The 18,948-nt window shown below is 40.8% G+C and overlaps 1 long non-coding RNA gene across 1 annotated transcript in view; it reads left to right on the plus strand.

Annotated features, from left to right (window-relative positions):
• The first annotated feature begins 547 nt into the window (after positions 1 to 547).
• The window catches only part of LOC147998206 (uncharacterized), an 83,873-nt gene continuing 65,472 nt past the window's right edge, over positions 548 to 18,948 (plus strand). The window contains exons 1-2 of the long non-coding RNA XR_015646534.1: positions 548 to 817; positions 2,654 to 2,767. This is a non-coding gene — a long non-coding RNA (uncharacterized LOC147998206). The remainder of the gene's footprint in view (positions 818 to 2,653; positions 2,768 to 18,948) is intronic.

The raw sequence follows: 18,948 nt of genomic DNA on the forward strand, positions 1-18,948 counted from the left end.
ACTGCTATCTTTCCAAACAGCCAAGTTCCCCGGGAATCACGCTGCAGATCTCAGCTGTCCCTCCCAACCTTTATAATCAATTTGAGTTGGGCAAGATGCCAGCTACATATAAAAAAAAATGCACAGAACCAACTCTTGTAACTATGGAGATAAGAGGGAAGGAATAACCCGAGGAAGCCCGCAAGCTTTCCTCTTCTTTACAGAAGCTCTTAAATGGAACAGGCAGCAATCATCAGAAACATGCCAGCCATTTCCTGAACATGTATACATAGCAAAGAGAACACAGCAAAAGTTAGCCAAATTGTACATGGTGTGATTTTTCTTTCCTTCAGAAGTATTATGTTGCATAATGAGGGTGCAGGCAAAAAGGGGGAAAGGCAATAAGGCGTTCATCTCCTTATACAATTTAAAAACAATAATAAAACTGACTAAAAGTTGCTCTGCTTTTTATTACCACAATGTTCTGGCAATTCTAAACAGTGTCATTGATAAAATACTCCTCCCACTGCACACGCACTCCCTCCCCTACCCAGACTCTTCTCATTTTAAGCAACGCCATCGACCTTTTTTTCTTTTTAAAGAAAACTGCTTTATGGAGCGTCTCTTTTTGTTGTTTTTGGAGGCCAGGAGGAGATGGAAAGCAGGAGAGAAGAGCTGGACGGAGATCGGATGTTTAAGCAATCAAGACTGCAAGAGCTACGAATCTCAATGAGTGGAATTTCCTTCTTGTATCAGATTGTGTCTTGAGGCTTCCAAAGCAGGAAAAGCAATATTGTCGTGAAAGGAATACAAGGAGTCCAACGACTTGCATTTAAGGGTTGGTTTTTTAATCATCGTAGATATATATGTGACGTGAGTAGATGCTCTAGCTACTATCATACAGCTGCTTCACCTGGTGAGAAAAATATGAAAGTATTTGCAAACTGGAAAGTGCTTTACTGTGGTAACTAATAATTCATTTTAACAGAGACCAAAATAACAGCAGCTCAGTAAACATAGAAGTTCTGGTTGGGAATAAGCCCGAGATAGCAGGTTGTTGATGGAATAGGAGAATCTTCTTCTTTGAAGTAATCTAAGGACCCAGGTTCTTTCTTTGTTATTATCATTTTATCTTATAGGGTGTCTTCCTTGTCTTGAAAATTGAAGTTCAACCACCACTTACCACAGCACATTCTTATCCACTAGACAGAAAAACAAGCAGGGGAGAAGTTTCCTTTAAGAGCATGGATCAGCCATTAGGAACATCATTTCTGCTGCCTTTTTATTGGTTGAAACTTACCCACATGATCGCTCGTTGCTGCCATGAAGGCTGGGAAATGTAGTACCTAGCTGGGTAACCATGTATACAGCTGGAACCTGAAGGTTCTGTTGCTCTAAGTTGAGAATGGTGTGATGTTGTTGAGATAGTAGATATAAGATCATTTATTTCTCTTTTTCAAGGAATGTAACAAGATGAAAAGCTACATATTTCCCACAGGACTGCTAAATTTTGGGAACGCATTAATGTAAAACATTCTAACTTAAATGGAGACATAAATTCCTACAGCAATAGATTCCAAAACACTTTCCTTGGGTCTGTCTAGGACTCTTCCTCTACTGACCTTGCTGAGTTTGGATATATCTTGTAAGCAGCCCTGTGCTTCTTGGTGTCTAGGCCCAAATCCCAGGAGAAATGTGGAAATGAGACCACCCTGCCATTGTTCTGACTCTTTTCAGTGACTCAAAGAGCTTCTAAGTGAGAAATGGTACGTCATCTGGTTAATGCCTGATCATCCTTAAGGCCTTGTGTCACTGCCTCCATAATTAAACACAGACCATTAGCTCTAACCCACTGCACGCACATCAATTATGCCAGTTTGGGTGACAGCCTCTGAAATCCTTCTTTGCCATTTTTTGCCTCTCCAGCACTGAAGCAGGCCAAGTTCCATGGGTATTGTTAGAGTTACTGTGATTTTTATAAGATGTCAGATCAGCAAGGCTGCAGCCCCGTGATGGAACAGAAGCACTTCTTTTCCATGCTGATTAAAAGGTTGATTTAACCTCTTCCAAAGTTGGTCCAGCCAATCCCCAGCAGCACTGACATTGCGTTAATGTGAAATTGCTCTCCAGAGTGACAAATTAGCCTTCTGAGACCAGTATGAAAGCCCATCTTTACTGAATGGCTCAAGCTTAAAGAGCAAACTTGGTTTCCTACTCCTTCGATTAAATCTGCATGGAGTGATACACTGCATCTGAAACGTACACTTACAGCCTACTCAACAGTGTTAACTCTGGGGCACATGCTACCTCCTCCATTGTGCTAGGTCAAGTTCAGTGTAGCTTAGCAACAATGGGAATGATTAATCCACCTCATTTTATACACAGAAGAAATACAACTCACCACAGAAATGAGACAACAAAACGAAAAGGTCCCAGAAGGTTGGGGCGGGGTGGGGGGGCTTTTGGCTTTTGTTTATACTGACTCCAATATTTTCATTTTTTATGGAGAAACTGATGCCCAATGAAATGAAACACATTGGCTGGAGAGGCAGAAAGCTGAAGCCACAGAGATAAGCTAGAAATCTTTTCCGGGACAAGCTCAGTGTTTATTTTTTTAACCTGGCTCTGTTTACCCTGCCAGCTTACTATCCACCCGCTGTCACATTCTTTACAGATACTCATTCTACTCGTGTTACTCTTCCCATGTAAAGAAAGGATTCATCTTGCTTAAGAACAGCAACCCAACTTCCTGTGGTTATCAGACATAAACCTTGATCCACAAACTCATGTGAGTAAAGAAACATTGAAATGTCTTCCTTTTTACTACCACCTATCATGATCCATCCAAGCTGGTAGGAAATTCAACCCCAGACATTCTTGGCTTTTCCTCTGCTCACTAGGGTGTGCCTTGGATCTGGGTGCCAGGTAGTGCTAAAGCATCAGGGTGATCCTGTGGATCTCAGGCAGATATATCACAGAGCCACGAGCCCACAGGGGTTCTTTATACCCTTCAGGTTATTGGCTGCAGAAGGGACCAAGGAAGCCTTGGCTGCTAGGAGCTTAATGCTTGACTACCCTCCAACCTTCATCTCAGCTCTCTGAAATCCACCTATTTTTTCCCCAAGTGTCAGTATGCGAAATGTAGCTGCCTATAGCTCTCTAGGCTCTCAGAGTCACTTCTCTTGTTTCCAGTTAGAATTTCATTTTAAAAACTCTTGTCACATATTTTCTAAGACACAACTAAACGTTCTGAGAGGGCAAGGCTTTTGGAAATAAAATCCAGGCAATCTTGGGATTAGAAAAGGGAAAGTTCCAGGGAAAGGAACTATAAATTATTTCCCCCAAATTCAGGCCAGTCCTGGCATTGCATGCCTATATTTTGAGTACTTAGGAAGTAGAGGCAAGAAGATCAAAAGTCTAAAGCTAGCCAGGCTGGGCTATAGGAGACACTGTCTCAAAAAGCCATTAAAAAGTTAGATAGCGATCGCCTTATCTTCTATTTCGCTTTCCACAATTTCAGTCACCAAGAAACTGTAGCAGAAAAATATTAAATTGAAAGTTCCAGAACTAAATTTTTCAAAAGTTGTCAACTGCATGCCATTTTGAGGAGCATGATGAACTATCACATCATCTGATTCCAGTCCACCTGGGACACGAGACATTCCTGTGTCCAGACAGCATATGTAATACCTACCTATTCATCACTCGGTACTCATCTCGGTTTCCAGATGCACTATTTCAGACTTCCAGGTGCTCAGATATATGATTTGCTACTAGTATCAAAGCACTTACTGGGGTGGTGTCTTGGAATACTTCCTGCATATTGCTGCGCCTTAGTGTTAGCATAACATTATATTGATCATGCTACTTTGACCTTTTGGATGTCATAATTTCTCCTACAGAAATATATATCTTTATAGAAAAGAAACCATGGGGATTTAGAAATTATTTTGTTACTATGGTTTATACATTTCCCTGTACCACTAAAAGGTTTTTTTTTCCTTACAATGAATGCTCTTAAATTTTAGATGAGTATATCATCAGAGAGTATTTGTTAAAAATATATGTCCTCTTTCCCTCAGTATATTTGTCATTGGTATATAGAAAAGGCCGGAGGAGTTGGGGGTGGTATTATGGGAAACTGCTTGGAATGGTTCTCTTGAACTCATGATAGCTATCTTCACAATATTGGATTTGTCAACCACCTGTCATGGAGGTTGAAGTGCTCATGAAGCCTCAACAGCCAGTGTGTACTTACACACAATTAATGCATGATGGGAAATGGGGAAAATTATTTCATGGTTTCGGAAAATAAACCCCCCACTCATTCTCCTGTACACAGCGTGAAAGTAACTCACTGGGCAATTTTTAAAAAGGCATGAAAGCATTCTGAGGACTAGTTGGCAAGAGGAAGAGGATAAACAAGAATGGGAGGAAGGTTAGAGAGGGTTATAGGCAATGAATATCATCAAAATACATTAGATGCATATATAAAATGTCATAATTAAATTATGTGTAATTAATTTATATTAGTAAAAATATTTTTCTTTCTTTTTCCTCTCTCTAATCTTCCCTTAAGACCACCTTTTCCTGATTCATGTTTCACTGTCTAGTCCCATGACTTATTTATGTAAACACACACACACACACATACAAACACACACACACACACAAACACACACACACACACACACACAAACACACACACAATATATGTGACTCAAAAGCGGAAGAGGGACCAGTTAAAGGAAGAAGGGAACCAGTAAAATGGGGCTGCCGTTGAGAGAAGAACCTTGGGGGAAATACAAGCTATGAGTGTGTATTAATCAGGATTTTTTAGTGGAACGTAAAATAGAATGAATATATATTAAAAGGGAATAGTTTAGCTCTGCTTACAAGGTATGACTGGAGTAGGCCAACAATAGCTGTCTCATACCAGAGAGGATGAGGACTCAGTAGTTGCTCAGTCCATAAAGCCGAGGGCCTCAGCAGTGCCAGTCTGATGTTAAGGGCCTGGGAGATTCCTAGAGAGCTGCTAATTATCAGTCTTCATATGTTTTATATAGGAATTCTGAAGAAGCTCTAAAATGAGCAAAGTAATAAATGATAGCAGCAACAGAGTAAATTAACTTGCCAGTGAAGTACAAGCATGCAAAAAAAAAAAATCCAAACCAACCAAACAAAAGACACAAAAATCAAGCTTTTCTTCTTTTAGGTTCTATTAGTTGGGCCAATGCCAGAAAGTGCTGCTCACACTGGGGATGGGTCTTCCCACATCAATTAAGTCAATCAAGGCAGTCCCCACATACACATTCACAGACCTCCCTATAATAGACAATCCTTCATTGAGGCTCTTTTCCTGAATGATTCCAATTTAAAACTCACCATCACAGTAAGAAAATTTTATAGTGAAACTCATTATTTTATATACTAATTTTAGAAAGAAAATGCTTTAAAAATAAAAGGATATATGTATATACATATAGATGCAGACATATATGTATTTATAACTATATATATATATATATGAACTGTTACAATTTAAAAATGTACGTCCCTCTAATCTGTCCCCAAACTCTGATTTCAGTTGTCTGTGAAGAATCTGGGAGCCTGTATTTGATTGCTTTGTTTTGGTGTGTGTGTGTGTGTGTGTGTGTGTGTGTGTGTGTGTGTGTTACATGCTAGTGTGTGTGAGCACATGCACATACTGTGAGTATTCACACACATGGGGAGGCAAGAGGCCAACATCAGCATCTTCGATCACTGTCCGTCTTATCTTTTGAGACATGGTTTCTCACTAAACTAAATAAAGCTCATAGATTCTGCTAGGCTAGCTACCCAATAAGTTCCAAGGATCCACCCACCTTCACTCCCCATCACAGCTAGCTCCTTCTCATTCTCTGGCTTCAACTGCCTCTGCTAACCTACACGGAACTGCATAAACTCAATTTCACTTTTCTGACTCACTGAACTCAACTGCCTCAACCGAACTGAACTGAATTCCACTGAGTTACCTGAAATCCTCTGAACTGCACTTCCTACACTGACTCCAGATGACTCAACTCCACTGCACTGAACTCAACTGACTGACTAGAACTGACTCTGTCTCCCTGCACTGTCTTAAATAGGTTTTTTTCCTCCTGAGAGTTGTGTGTATCCTATCTCTGACTTATTGTGTAAAATCTTTCTCTGAGTCGTCACTTTGCCCCTCAATCAGATGTCACTTTCAAGGCTACTTCCTCCTACAAACTAACTTTACCTTCACTGTTAGGGATTAAAGGTATGCACCAAGGGTCTTTCTGTATTCCAGCCAGAGGGATTAAAGATGTGTCATTCTAGTTGGATCACACAGATCTAGAAGGTCTTTGGATGTATTCTCTTACCAGAGAAGCCCTGTTGCTGTATTAAAATTCCTCTAGAGTTATCCTGTGGCCTTCACACACACACACACACACACACACACACACACACACACACACACACACACACACCATAATCAGGCATCAAAATGCCCTTGGAATTGTCTTTAATATGTGCAAGGAAATGAGTTGGTCTCAGGATCTTCTCATTATGCTTACTTATGATCAACATTCTATGAGAAGGACATCCATGTAGTGCTAGTCTGGTCCCGAACTAATCTTTGATTGCAGGATACTTCCCCAATTTTAGAAGCAAAAGTCTCACATCTAAAATAATCTCTCTTCTAAGCTAAATCAGAAGAATTTATCATGCTACTTATCCTAGAATCAAGAGCTGATTTTTTTAAAATTATTTTTTCTATCTAACACACAAGGGGGCAAGGAAGCATTGTAATCATTTAGTCCCGTTCAGTTATGCATGCTACAAATATTTATTGTGTGTCCAATCAAAGCTGAGATTGCTATCTCCAAGCTCATCACTGAAGATGGGTGGTACAGAGTGACAAGAGTGGGGAAGCAAGGAAGCCCCAAATGTATGTGTAAGAAGTGAACGGTCTTGAGTGAGTATGTATCATTGACATGAGCACAGCCATGACAAGAATGCCAATATTTCAGACTCATAACAGTTGTCAAAGCCTTCTGCTGGGTAAGGCTCAGAGGCAATACCAAAGCCTTTCTCTGGTCCAAGTATGAGTAGTTACTGATAATCAACCAGCATATGCAAAAACTAGCAATGAAACCTTTTCCTCTTCCTAGATACTCTAACCTGATACTGCTCCCCTACACCTACCAAGAGCAGCTAAGCCCACACACGGAGGTTCCAGGATGCAGTTGGTGTTGCTCCGTCAGAGTATATACAACCCAACTAATCCCAGCTTCTCTGTAACATTTGTCTGTGTCCCCGTCTTCTCTTCATTCCCTTCTTGCCCCATTCAGGTTTCCAGGAGCAAACTATGCCAGCTGCTGAGTACAAAAACGTGAAAAGCAAGAAAGTAAGAAAATTAGAAGGAATAAGATGCATATTTAAATGATGAAATACATGACCAGAGAATCTACTGTGTATCAAGCATTCGCTATGGATTTCTACATTTATTTCTGTAAAGAGCACCCTGTGAGATAGCTACTACTATTGTCATTCTCAGTATTTAGGAAACAAGGCAAAAAGAGAGCAAGCATCATGCCTGACATTGCACAGGAAGTAGTACAAAATAGGTTTTGAATTCATTGCTTCAGAGTTTGTGACTTTTACTCCTGTGAAATGTTAGACTAATCAAAGGGCCCAGACCCCATAAAGAACTATTTTTCATCTCAGTGTCTCTGACCCTACTCAGAGCTTCTTTTATGGCTCAGCGGCTTGCAATATTGGTTCCACATTAATAATAACCAAAAGAATTTACAAAGTAATACTAATTTCCCAGAGCCCTACTTGCCAAGGGACTGGTATTTAATTGAACTGATTTTGCCTGGGCAACAAGATGTTTAAGATTTCCATGTGAGGATCTAATATGTACCTTGGTATGAAAAGAAAGACAGGCTAGATCATCCTCTTTAGCAATCTGGGTTACCCAGTATCTTCTAATCCAGTGCTGTCAAGTCTCAAGGCACAGCTCAAGGGCAAAGTCATGACCTGACTTAAGTGGAGACTCGAATTCATTACATTTGAGGATTGGGGAAAACTTGAGATGTAGTGTTTCTAACATGTTCCCACAAATACTGAGGCTACTAACTGATGGATATAGCAAGGGCTTCACGCAAAAGTGTAGCTTTTAGAGCAAAACCTCAGCATCCTCAGTTCGTTAGAAATGAAGACTCTAGATTCCCATGCAGTGCAGCCACCTGCAGAGACATAGCTGCATCTTTAGGTTCGAGAAGCTGCTTCAAAGCTATCGGCATTGGACAGCTTCTAGAAGTGAGAGAGTCCCCTTTCTTCAGGAGTATAGGCCCTGATAGGTTGTCCATGCTCCCAGCAAATGGCTTTGTGCACCCATGCATGTATAAACAGCACTAATTGGACTCCATAGGCTATTGTTTAAGAAATAAGACATGAAGTTGGGAAAGGGACGTGTTGTAGAGGGTGGGAGTATTCAGAAAACATATACACGTGCGAAATTCCCAAAGACACTCTTCCACATGTACTGGGAATGAATTATATATGTTCTAGGAATGTCTAATGTATGGCTGGCAGGCTGTATGCATCCCGGGATAGCTTTTAACATAGTCTAACACATTTGTAGGTGACAATGTCAGTTTCAGTGTCAAAAGATCAGACACACCTCTGTGAGTGTCCCCAGCTCTTAGGAATCCAGACAATGACTCTGAAGGTTTAGCTGTAAGCTGCCTTTCTAGGCTCATTTGCATATAAATACCATACATTTCAATGCTGGTCCTCATGGAGAAATGGTTAGGGAGCTGTGCTGTAATGGAGATTTGCTGCTCTATTCCTATATGTCCCCAACAGGCCTTTGCTACACGTTCTCACTTTCTCCTACCTGCATAGCCATTGCTCAGCTGCATCCAGTTTCTGAAGGTCTAACTCCTCCTCGTGGAACCATTCCCATTTACTCATGGCTATTTGAACCCAGTGGATATTTTTTCACACAACAGAAACACATAAGCCTTTAACCTTAAATCATTGAATTCCTATTTCACAGGTCAGTAAAAGTGAGGCACAGAACCATCAATTGCTCCAAGATGATCCATGGCAGTGTAGAGGTTCAAACTGAGTTAATCTGGCTTTCGAACCATAACATTCTTGTCATTGTTATGGACTGAGAGAAGAATCTGCAAATAATACAGAGTATGGACAATGAAACAAATAACATTAGCTTCCTGCATTTACACTAGCAAATTACTATATACTGGTGGCCCAAACCAAAAGAAATACGAGTACTTCACAGTGCTGGAGGCTGAAAACACAACATCAAGGTTTCAGCAGGTTCATGTTCCCCTTGGAGGCCCTAGGGGAAGCTCTTTCATTCCATCTTTGTTTTCTGATGACTGCCAACAATCCCTGGAATTCAATGCCTGGAAGATGCATCATACTCCAATCTGCATCTGTTGGCACATTACCTTCTCAGTGTGTCTCTGTCTTTATATGGTATTAGTTTTTGGACTGTGACTCATGCTATTCTAGGGTGACTTCATCTTAGCTACTTATATCTCTTATTTCAAAATAAGGTTATATTTCAAGGTGCCAGGTAGATATGAACTACTACTGCTACTTTATTGTTGTTGTTGTTGTTGTTATCATTATTGATATTGGTGGCAGTGGGAGGACTTGTCAGCACAACACATAAAAGCATAGATGATTCCAGGAGGAAAAAGTGGTTCCTTAAAATGCTTAGCTATGTACTATGTTGAAATGCTGCTGAGGCTTGGAACTTGTAACCGATACCCTCCAGACTCACTGGAAGAGTGACCCATGCAACAGCTGCAAGTCTCAATCAAACACTTGCAATTTCTTCAGCACAAAAAAATGACATCATTTTCCATTTCTACCCCATGTTCAACATCTGTTAGTGCTCGCAGTTTTTCCCAAGAAAAATCAATGCAATTGATTTGATGTGTACATAGGCCCTATCAAACATGCTACTCTGTGGAAGTTTCTGCAGGCAGTAGGAACCAAAATGACTTGTTCCTTGCTGGAGTGGGGCACACAATGCTGGGGTTACCAGACAGTCAGAAGTGGTAGCAGCTAAGCAGGAGCAGCTGTACCCTACGGAACCATGGGATCTTTGGGGACAAGTACTTGCAACTTCTCTGATAGACCCACGTCCTTGTCTCAGATAAGCTAAGGAGGAATCTTGTCACCTCCACTCTGAAGCTATAAAAAGGATATTCCAAGCAATGATCAACTGGAGCAAGTGAAGAAGAACATTGCTTCTGAAAGAGGAGAACTGATGAAGATGGTATTCTCAGGCAGAAACCCCCTACTGAGAAAGCTAGATCTTGCAGCTGTTTTAGACTCAGTGACATGTGGGCTCTGAAGGGGGCAGTAAGAGCATTTGGGGGCTGACATAACACAGTAGAAGCTGCTAAGAGTGATCAAAGAAATGGAAAAAGCAAAGAATGCAAGAATGCAAGTGACCAAAAAATGTCATAAAAGCAAGAGAGGGAGATGATGACCTTAAGAACTTTTTGTCCTTAAATGATTACAGTGACAGAGAAATTACACTTAGGGATGAATAGGTAGCATTACAGAGGTGAGAAATTCAACACCTCAAAGTATTCTTGTAGTTGAGCCCTTGAGGAAAGAGATGTTTAAACTAATCTAAGCTAACCTTACTTTGTGTCTGTTACCACTGCCATGTTTGAAAAGGAGGACCAGCTCTTAGAATTCTCAGGAATGATCTCAAGTCCAAAGGAGCGACCTGCTGGCTTTTCAGAATAGAAGCTGGCTACAGAAAATATGACTGGCTGACAAATAGTCTTTAAGTCATGCAGCATCTGTTAGAAGAGGTCAGCAGATGGAAATATTATTCAGGGTAGTAGGATATACTACCCTGCCTCTTGCTTTAAGCTGTGCTGGGAGAGTAAAGAAACCTGGATTCTATATCTGCTTTGCAAGATTTGGCTTATTATAGAATTTTTAGTGGCACAGATGAAATGTAGAAAAACTATAAGGAGGGCAAAAACCCTCAGTACTGAGCATCTCCACTCAGTGTGACCCCCTTCATCCCCTCAGGTATTCATCCTTCCTCCTTATTGTAGTCTTATAAATTTGAGATCAATTCTTTTTTTTTTCCAAGGCAACAAATTTTATTTTTTCTCAAGGCTGAATTTATACCCTAGTGAGGTAAGAGAGGGAGGGGGAAGTGGGAAATATTTACTCAAGCCAAAGACACTGTGCTCTTGTGGTCAGGTAATCAGGTGATGTCAACAGGATGTTGGTTTCAGAAAGGTCACAAGTTTGTCATATCATTAGACAACCTGAATACCAGATTTGTATTAGCCTTCTGAAGCTGGCTGGGGATTTTCCATTGCCCTGAATTCTTAATGAATACAGTCATCATATTTTCATTTTAACATTTTTCCATTTTATCATACTTAACTCTAACTATAGTATTAACATCAATAATGGAGGGTTTTAAGGTCAAAGCTTCCAACAGTGTCACCTATGTGTTGGTAGTCTGAACAAACAGTCAGAAGCAAGACTGTATGCAATACTTCTCTGCAGCATCTGCATCAACTCCTGCCTCCAAGTTTCTACCTTGTTTTTTATTTCTCTCTTGACTGTGCTCAATAATGAACTTTAATAACGAAGAATAAGTAAAATAAGCCCTTTTTTTCCTTTAGTTTCTGTTGTATCATGGTGTTTCATAAACATAAATAGAACCTCTAATTAAGGCAGAAACTTACCTTTATGTAGCTTTTTAAAAATATAATATTATAAGGTTTTGTAACAAGGTTACTTAGTGTAAGTCATTAATGTTCCCCTCAGAAGCTACTGGTTAGTAAACAAAACAAAACAATAAAAAAAAGGGACAGAACCAGGTACAAAATAATTCCCCATGAGATATCTAGAAAGGTGCTACAGTTCTTTTCTTTTCTTTTTTTTTTTCATTGATTTCTTTTTTTTAATTTAGAGAATACTTTATTAGTTTTTGTAATCAAACCCACGTATATAAGACCTTACATATTTAATACAGTGTGTTACCCCTGTACAAATGGAAAAAACTTAAGTTCAACATTTCTAGACCAATATGGCTGTTAATTTCTGTACAGTGCCAACTCAACACAGTAAACGGGGATACTTTTTTCCAAAGTTGACAGCACAGGTAAAGTTTCAAAAAATTCAAATTATGTATCTGTATATATATATTTATATTTATATAAAAAGACCAATAATAGCAGTGTTATGCATCAACAGCAGCAACAGCTTTTCCAGGTTCTGCAGTCATCTGAACAAAACTGTAGAGACATCCAGCATACTCCATTAAAAAAAAAAGTAAAAAAACAAAACCCGAGAAAACAGCACAGTTCTGTTACTCTTGTGGTACCTGGCACCATTTTTTTTTAAATTAGCTTCTCAATCATCATCTGGAAAGAAAACATTCTGAGCAACATCATTAAAAACAGCTCTGATAAAGCACGGTCACTACTACGTATCATAAACCAGGTACAAGCTATTTTACATCCACAGAGGTATGATACAGTACTGTCCTACATCTATAATACTAGAGGATACAATTTAAAAGGCATTATTTGAGACTTGATTCTACTTTTCCAGCAGAGGGCCCAAAGGATGGTGTGACACAGCTTTGTAAAGAAACATACTCTAGACAGGATTTCCTTTCACTAGTGGCACAGTTCTAAGGATTCATTCTCTCCATGAATGTCAGCTAAAACCGTTATTAAAAAAATGAAATATCCCTAGAACAAAACCGTATAACCACTGGATTCACATGAAGATGACCTAGTGGAGACAAGCTGGACCTCACCTTACCAACAAGCTATCAAATCTGTTATGTTTAAACAGTGAGACCTCCAAGGAAGGAGATGCCAAGTAGTGCTTCACAGCTTCGGACCACAATCAAACACAGCATCCTTTTCAACAGAAGCAGAAGCTCATCTGAATATGCTCATGGATGCTGACATCAACATTTAATCATCTCCTCACTCATCCAGGAAGAAGGGGAGATCAGTTACTACTGTACTTTATTGTGTTCAACCAAATCACCATGTTACAAAAATAGCAAGCTGCCATAATAAAAAATAAGGCTCCTCTATCCAGCACCAGATAGCATCATTTTACTTTCAAGCCTAGAAATTGCACACTTGTATATAAACCAATCGAAGATGAGGATTGAGAGTTCATCTTGGTGGATTTTTCCTTTGATGAATATGAATGTCCTTCCTTATCTTTTTTGATGACTTTTAATTGAAAATTGATTTTATTTGATATTAGAATGGCTACTCCAGCTTGCTTCTTCTGACCATTTGCTTGGAAAGTTGTTTTCCAGCCTTTCACTCTGAGGTAGTGTCTGTCTTTGTCTCTGAGGTGTGTTTCCTGTAGGCAGCAGAATGCAGGGTCCTCATTGCGTATCCAGTTTCTTAATCTATGTCTTTTTATTGGGGAGTTGAGGCCATTGATGTTGAGAGATATTAAGGAATAGTGATTATTGCTTCCTGTTATATTCATATTTGGATGTGAGGTTATGTTTGTGTGCTTTCATTCTCTTTGTTTTGTTGCCAAGACGATTAGTTTCTTGCTTCTTCTAGGGTATAGCTTGCCTCCTTATGTTGGGCTTTACCCTTTATTATCCTTTGTAGTGCTGGATTTGTAGAAAGATATTGTGCAAATTTGGTTTTGTCATGGAATATCTTGGTTTCTCCATCTATGTTAATTGAGAGTTTTGCAGGATACAGTAACCTGGGCTGGCATTTGTGTTCTCTTAGGGTCTGTATGACATCTGTCCAGGATCTTCTGATCTTCATAGTTTCTGGTGAAAAGTCTGGTGTGATTCTGATAGGTCTGCCTTTATATGTTACTTGACCTTTTTCCCTTACTGCTTTTAATATTCTTTCTTTATTTTGTGCGTTTGGTGTTTTGACAATTATGTGACGGGAGGTGTTTCTTTTCTGGTCCAATCTATTTGGAGTTCTGTAGGCTTCTTGTATGCCTATGGGTATCTCTTTTTTTAGGTTAGGGAAGTTTTCTTCTATGATTTTGTTGAAGATATTTACTGGTCCTTTGAGCTGGGAGTCTTCACTCTCTTCTATACCTATTATCCTTAGGTGTGATCTTCTCATTGAGTCCTGGATTTCCTGTATGTTTTGGACCAGTAGCTTTTTCTGCTTTACATTATCTTTGACCGTTGTGTCAATGATTTCTATGGAATCTTCTGCTCCCGAGATTCTCTCTTCCATCTCTTGTATTCTGTTGGTGAAGCTTGTATCTACAGCTCCTTGTCTTTTCTTTTGATTTTCTATGTCCAGGGTTGTTTCCATGTGTTCTTTCTTGATTGCTTCTATTTCCATTTTTAATTCCTTCAACTGTTTGATTGTGTTTTCCTGGAATTCTTTCAGGGATTTTTGCGATTCCTCTCTGTAGGCTTCTACTTGTTCTCTAAGGGAGTTCTTTATGTCTTTCTTGAAGTCCTCCAGCATCATGATCAAATATGATTTTGAAACTAGATCTTGCTTTTCTGGTGTGTTTGGATATTCCGTGTTTGCTTTGGTGGGAGAATTGGGCTCCGATGATGCCATGTAGTCTTGGTTTCTGTTGCTTGGGTTCCTGCGCTTGCCTCTTGCCATCAGATTATCTCTAGTGTTACTTTGTTCTGCTATTTCTGACCGTGGCTAGACTGGCCTTATAAGCCTGTGTGTCAGGAGTGCTGTAGACCTGTTTGCCTGTTTTCTTTCAGCCAGTTATGGGGACAGAGTGTTCTGCTTTCGGGCGTGTAGTTTTTCCTCTCTACAGGTCTTCAGCTGTTCCTGTGGGCCTGTGTCTTGAGTTCACCAGGCAGGTTTCTTGCAGGGGAAAAGTTGGTCCTACCTGTGGTTCCAAGGCTCAAGTTTGCTCGTGGGGTACTGCCTAAGTCCTCTCCGCGGCGGCAGCAACCGGGAAGATCTGCGCCGCTCTTTCCAGGAGCCTCCGTGCACCAGGGTTCCAGATGGCGTTTGGTGTTTTCCTCTGGCGTCTGGATGTGCACAGAGTGCAGTCTCTTCTGGTTTCCCAGGCGTGTCCGCCTCTCTGAAGGTTTAGCTCTCCCTCCCACGGGATTTGGGTGCAGAGAACTGTTTATCCGGTCTGTTTCCTTCAGGTTCCGACGGTGTCTCAGGCACAGGGATCCTGCCGCTCCTGGGCCCTCCCCTACGGGAACCCAGAGGCCTTATACAGTTGCCTCTTGGGCCAGGGATGTGGGCAGGGGTGGGCAGTGTTGGTGGTCTCCTCCGCTCTGCAGCCTCAGGAGTGCCCACCTGATCAGGCGGTGAGGTCTCTCCCCCACAGGGTTTGGGAGCAGAGAGCTGCTGCGGGCCGGGATCCGCGGGTGTGGGACTTCCGGTAAACACAGGAAGTGCCCGGTCCTAGAGGAATTTTGCCTCTGTGTGTCCTGAGTTCACCAGGCAGGTTTCTTGCAGGGGAAAAGTTGGTCCTACCTGCGGTTCCAAGGCTCAAGTTTGCTCGTGGGGTACTGCCTAAGTCCTCTCCACGGCGGCAGCAACCGGGAAGATCTGCGCCGCTCTTTCCAGCAGCCTCCGTGCACCAGGGTTCCAGATGGCGTTTGGTGTTTTCCTCTGGCATCTGGATGTGCACAGAGTGCAGTCTCTTCTGGTTTCCCAGGCGTGTCCGCCTCTCTGAAGGTTTAGCTCTCCCTCCCACGGGATTTGGGTGCAGAGAACTCTTTATCCGGTCTGTTTCCTTCAGGTTCCGATGGTGTCTCAGGCACAGGGATCCTGCGGCTCCTGGGCCCTCCCCTACGGGAACCCAGAGGCCTTATACAGTTGCCTCTTGGGCCAGGGATGTGGGCAGGGGTGGGCAGTGTTGGTGGTCTCCTCTGCTCTGCAGCCTCAGGAGTGCCCACCTGATCAGGCGGTGAGGTCTCTCCCCCACGGGGTTTGGGAGCAGAGAGCTGCTGCGGGCCGGGATCTGCGGGGTCGAGATCAATTCTTTTAAACTAGATTATCAGTTTGTAGACACCATTACACAAAAACCTGTTGTGATCACTACATGCTTTCTCTAATGAGAAGGTCCTAGGACCTGGAGAGATATCTCAGCCCCTAAAGGCTAACTAGCCTTATAACAAAAACATAAGAGAAGGTCCTAGTGGGAAGCAATTGCAAAACCAAACAAAAAAATTCACCTGCTACTTTATCTGTTCTCTATTGAATATTATACCTCATATTTTTCTTTTCTATTAGAGAATTGCTTTAAACATAAAACTTCTCAGTGGCTATGAGACATACACTAAAATTAACAGTCATAAAATGATTTGATCATTTTTATGATCAAAATGATCTGATTATTTTACCTTTACAGTCAAGCTATGTGGTGATTCTGAGAAACTAAAAGTAAAAAAAAATTCTAAAATATCAAAACCACAAAAGCAAAACAAAATCCACCAAGAGATACTTTTCATGCATAACTAGAACAACATCTCTGCTAATGTATTCTTAAAATAACTTTTAAATGTTATTTTATTTGCCCTCATGTATATATGTGTACTGTGTGCATGCCTGGAAGGCCAGAAGAGGATGTCAGATTCCCTGGAACTGGACATACTGATGGTTTTGAGATACCATATTGGCACTCGGAACCAAAGCTGGGTGTTCCCAGGAAGATTCTTATCTGCTGGGCCATTTCTCCAGCCCCCTAAAATAACTTTATTTTTGGTTTCTGGAGATACAGCTCAGTGATAGAACAGAGCATTCACAAGGTCCTAGTTTGTGCTTTAAAAGCAAGAATTTGGAAAATACTGTATACTCTTCCATATATATTAAAAAAATTGAGATGTATTATATGTACATTAAGGGGGAAATCTCACAGGTTCCATCCCTAGACAAAGAACTACAGGTAAGTAAGCACTGCTGAGAAAGAGAGACATATGCTCTCAGGAATAAGTACCCTAATTGGTCATGAAAGATAGCCTTAGAATTTTACACAGAAGCAACAGCAAACAGACTCAGGGGTGTGTGTGTGTGTGTGTGTGTGTATATATATATATATATATATATATATATATATATATATATATACATACATACATACATACATACATGTATATGTAACGAAGATAATCAAAGAAAAGGAGGCCATCAGTTTGAAGAGTGAGGGGGAGTCATAGGGATGATTGGAGACAGAGGACAGGAGTGAGATCCACACATCTCCAGATTTTCACTCTGAATTTGTTTCTTTATGTATGAATATCTTTAATTTGACACCCAAGATTCTTTTTCTAATCTTTATTAATTTGAGTATTTCTTATTTACATTTCGATTGTTATTCCCTTTCCTGGTTTCCAGGCCAACATCCCCCTAACCCCTCCCCCTCCCCTTCTTTATGGGTGTTCCCCTCCCCATCCACCCCCCATTACCACCCTCCCCCCAACAATCACGTTCACTGGGGGTTCAGTCTTGGCAGGACCCAGGGCTTCCCCTTCCACTGGTGCCCTTACTAGGATATTCAATGCTATCTATGAGGTCAGAGTCCAGGGTCAGTCCATATATAGTCTTTGGGTGGTGGCTTAGTCCCTGGAAGCTCTGGTTGCTTGGCATTGTTGTACATATGGGGTCTCTAGCCCCTTCAAGCTCTTCGAGTTCTTTCTCTGGTTCCTTCAACGGGGGTCCTATTCTCAGTTCAGTGGTTTGCTGCTGGCATTTGCCTATGTATTTGCTGTATTCTGGCTGTGTCTCTCAGGAGCAATCTACATCCGGCTCCTGTCGGTCTGCACTTCTTTGCTTCATCTATCTTATCTAGTTTGGTGGCTGTATATGTATGGGCCACATGTGGGGCAGGCTCTGAATGGGTGTTCCTTCAGTCTCTGTTCTAAACTTTGCCTCCCTATTCCCTGCCAAGGGTATTCTTGTTCCCCTTTTAAAGAAGGAGTGAAGCATTCGCATTTTGGTCGTCCTTCTTGAGTTTCATGTGTTCTGTACATCTAGGGTAATTCAAGCATTTGGGCTAATATCCACTTATCAATGAGTGCATACCATGTGTGTTTTTCTGTGATTGGGTTACCTCACTCAGGAGATTTTCCAGTTCCATCCATTTGCCTATGACACCCAAGATTCTTAAATCAATTCCGTACAAAGGAGACTGATGAGCCAGTTTTTGCACAGTTCCTTGGTGAGAAATAGCTTCAAGTGATTACTGGACCGTCATGACTATTGCTTGCAGCTTGCTTCATAGACTTGTAACTGAAGATGTTCACTCTCTCTGTTTTGACCCTGAGATTGACTGAATATTTTTGTACTCTATGTTTATTATGTCTTCAACAGAATTCATCAGGCCCGTAAGAACAACAGTAACAGTGAGTTTGGAACTAACAAAAATCAACCATGCCAACAGTACTCTTTCTAGAATGTTGTGAAGGAAAAATAGGTTGGAAAGCCCCCCTGCCCCCTTTTGTTGGCATCCATCACAGTGTGCTTCAATCAATCCGATAGCCACCTGTGAATGGTATGCTTTATATGCCAACTAGACTTATGTATAAGGATAAATGGAAAGAAATTAGAACCTGAAGACCAGGACAGGAAACAATTCTCATGTTATTGTGTGGTCAGGGACAGATTCTTTGACCTTTCAGATCCTCTGTAGACTCTGAGGAGATTGTTGAAACTGAGTTCACTGGCTACAAGAATGAAAATGATTTGAAAGAAAAAAAGTAAAGTACTCATCGCCTGAGAATTAACTATTCTTTTAAACCAGAGTTGATTTTAAAAATATTCCTTTTAACTTTAACTGAACATTTCATCTAAGATGAAGAATATCGAATGCAAGAAATACACATTATTGGAAGGGTATCTTTGTTTATAATAAATAACAATAAGAAGCTATAAATGAGTTTGCATGATGCTTCATGCTTTTAATTCTAGCATTCAGGGGGCA

This window comes from Rattus norvegicus, chromosome X, assembly GCF_021556685.1.
Source record: "Rattus norvegicus strain SHRSP/BbbUtx chromosome X, alternate assembly SHRSP_T2T, whole genome shotgun sequence".
Classification (NCBI taxonomy): Eukaryota; Metazoa; Chordata; class Mammalia; order Rodentia; family Muridae; genus Rattus; species Rattus norvegicus.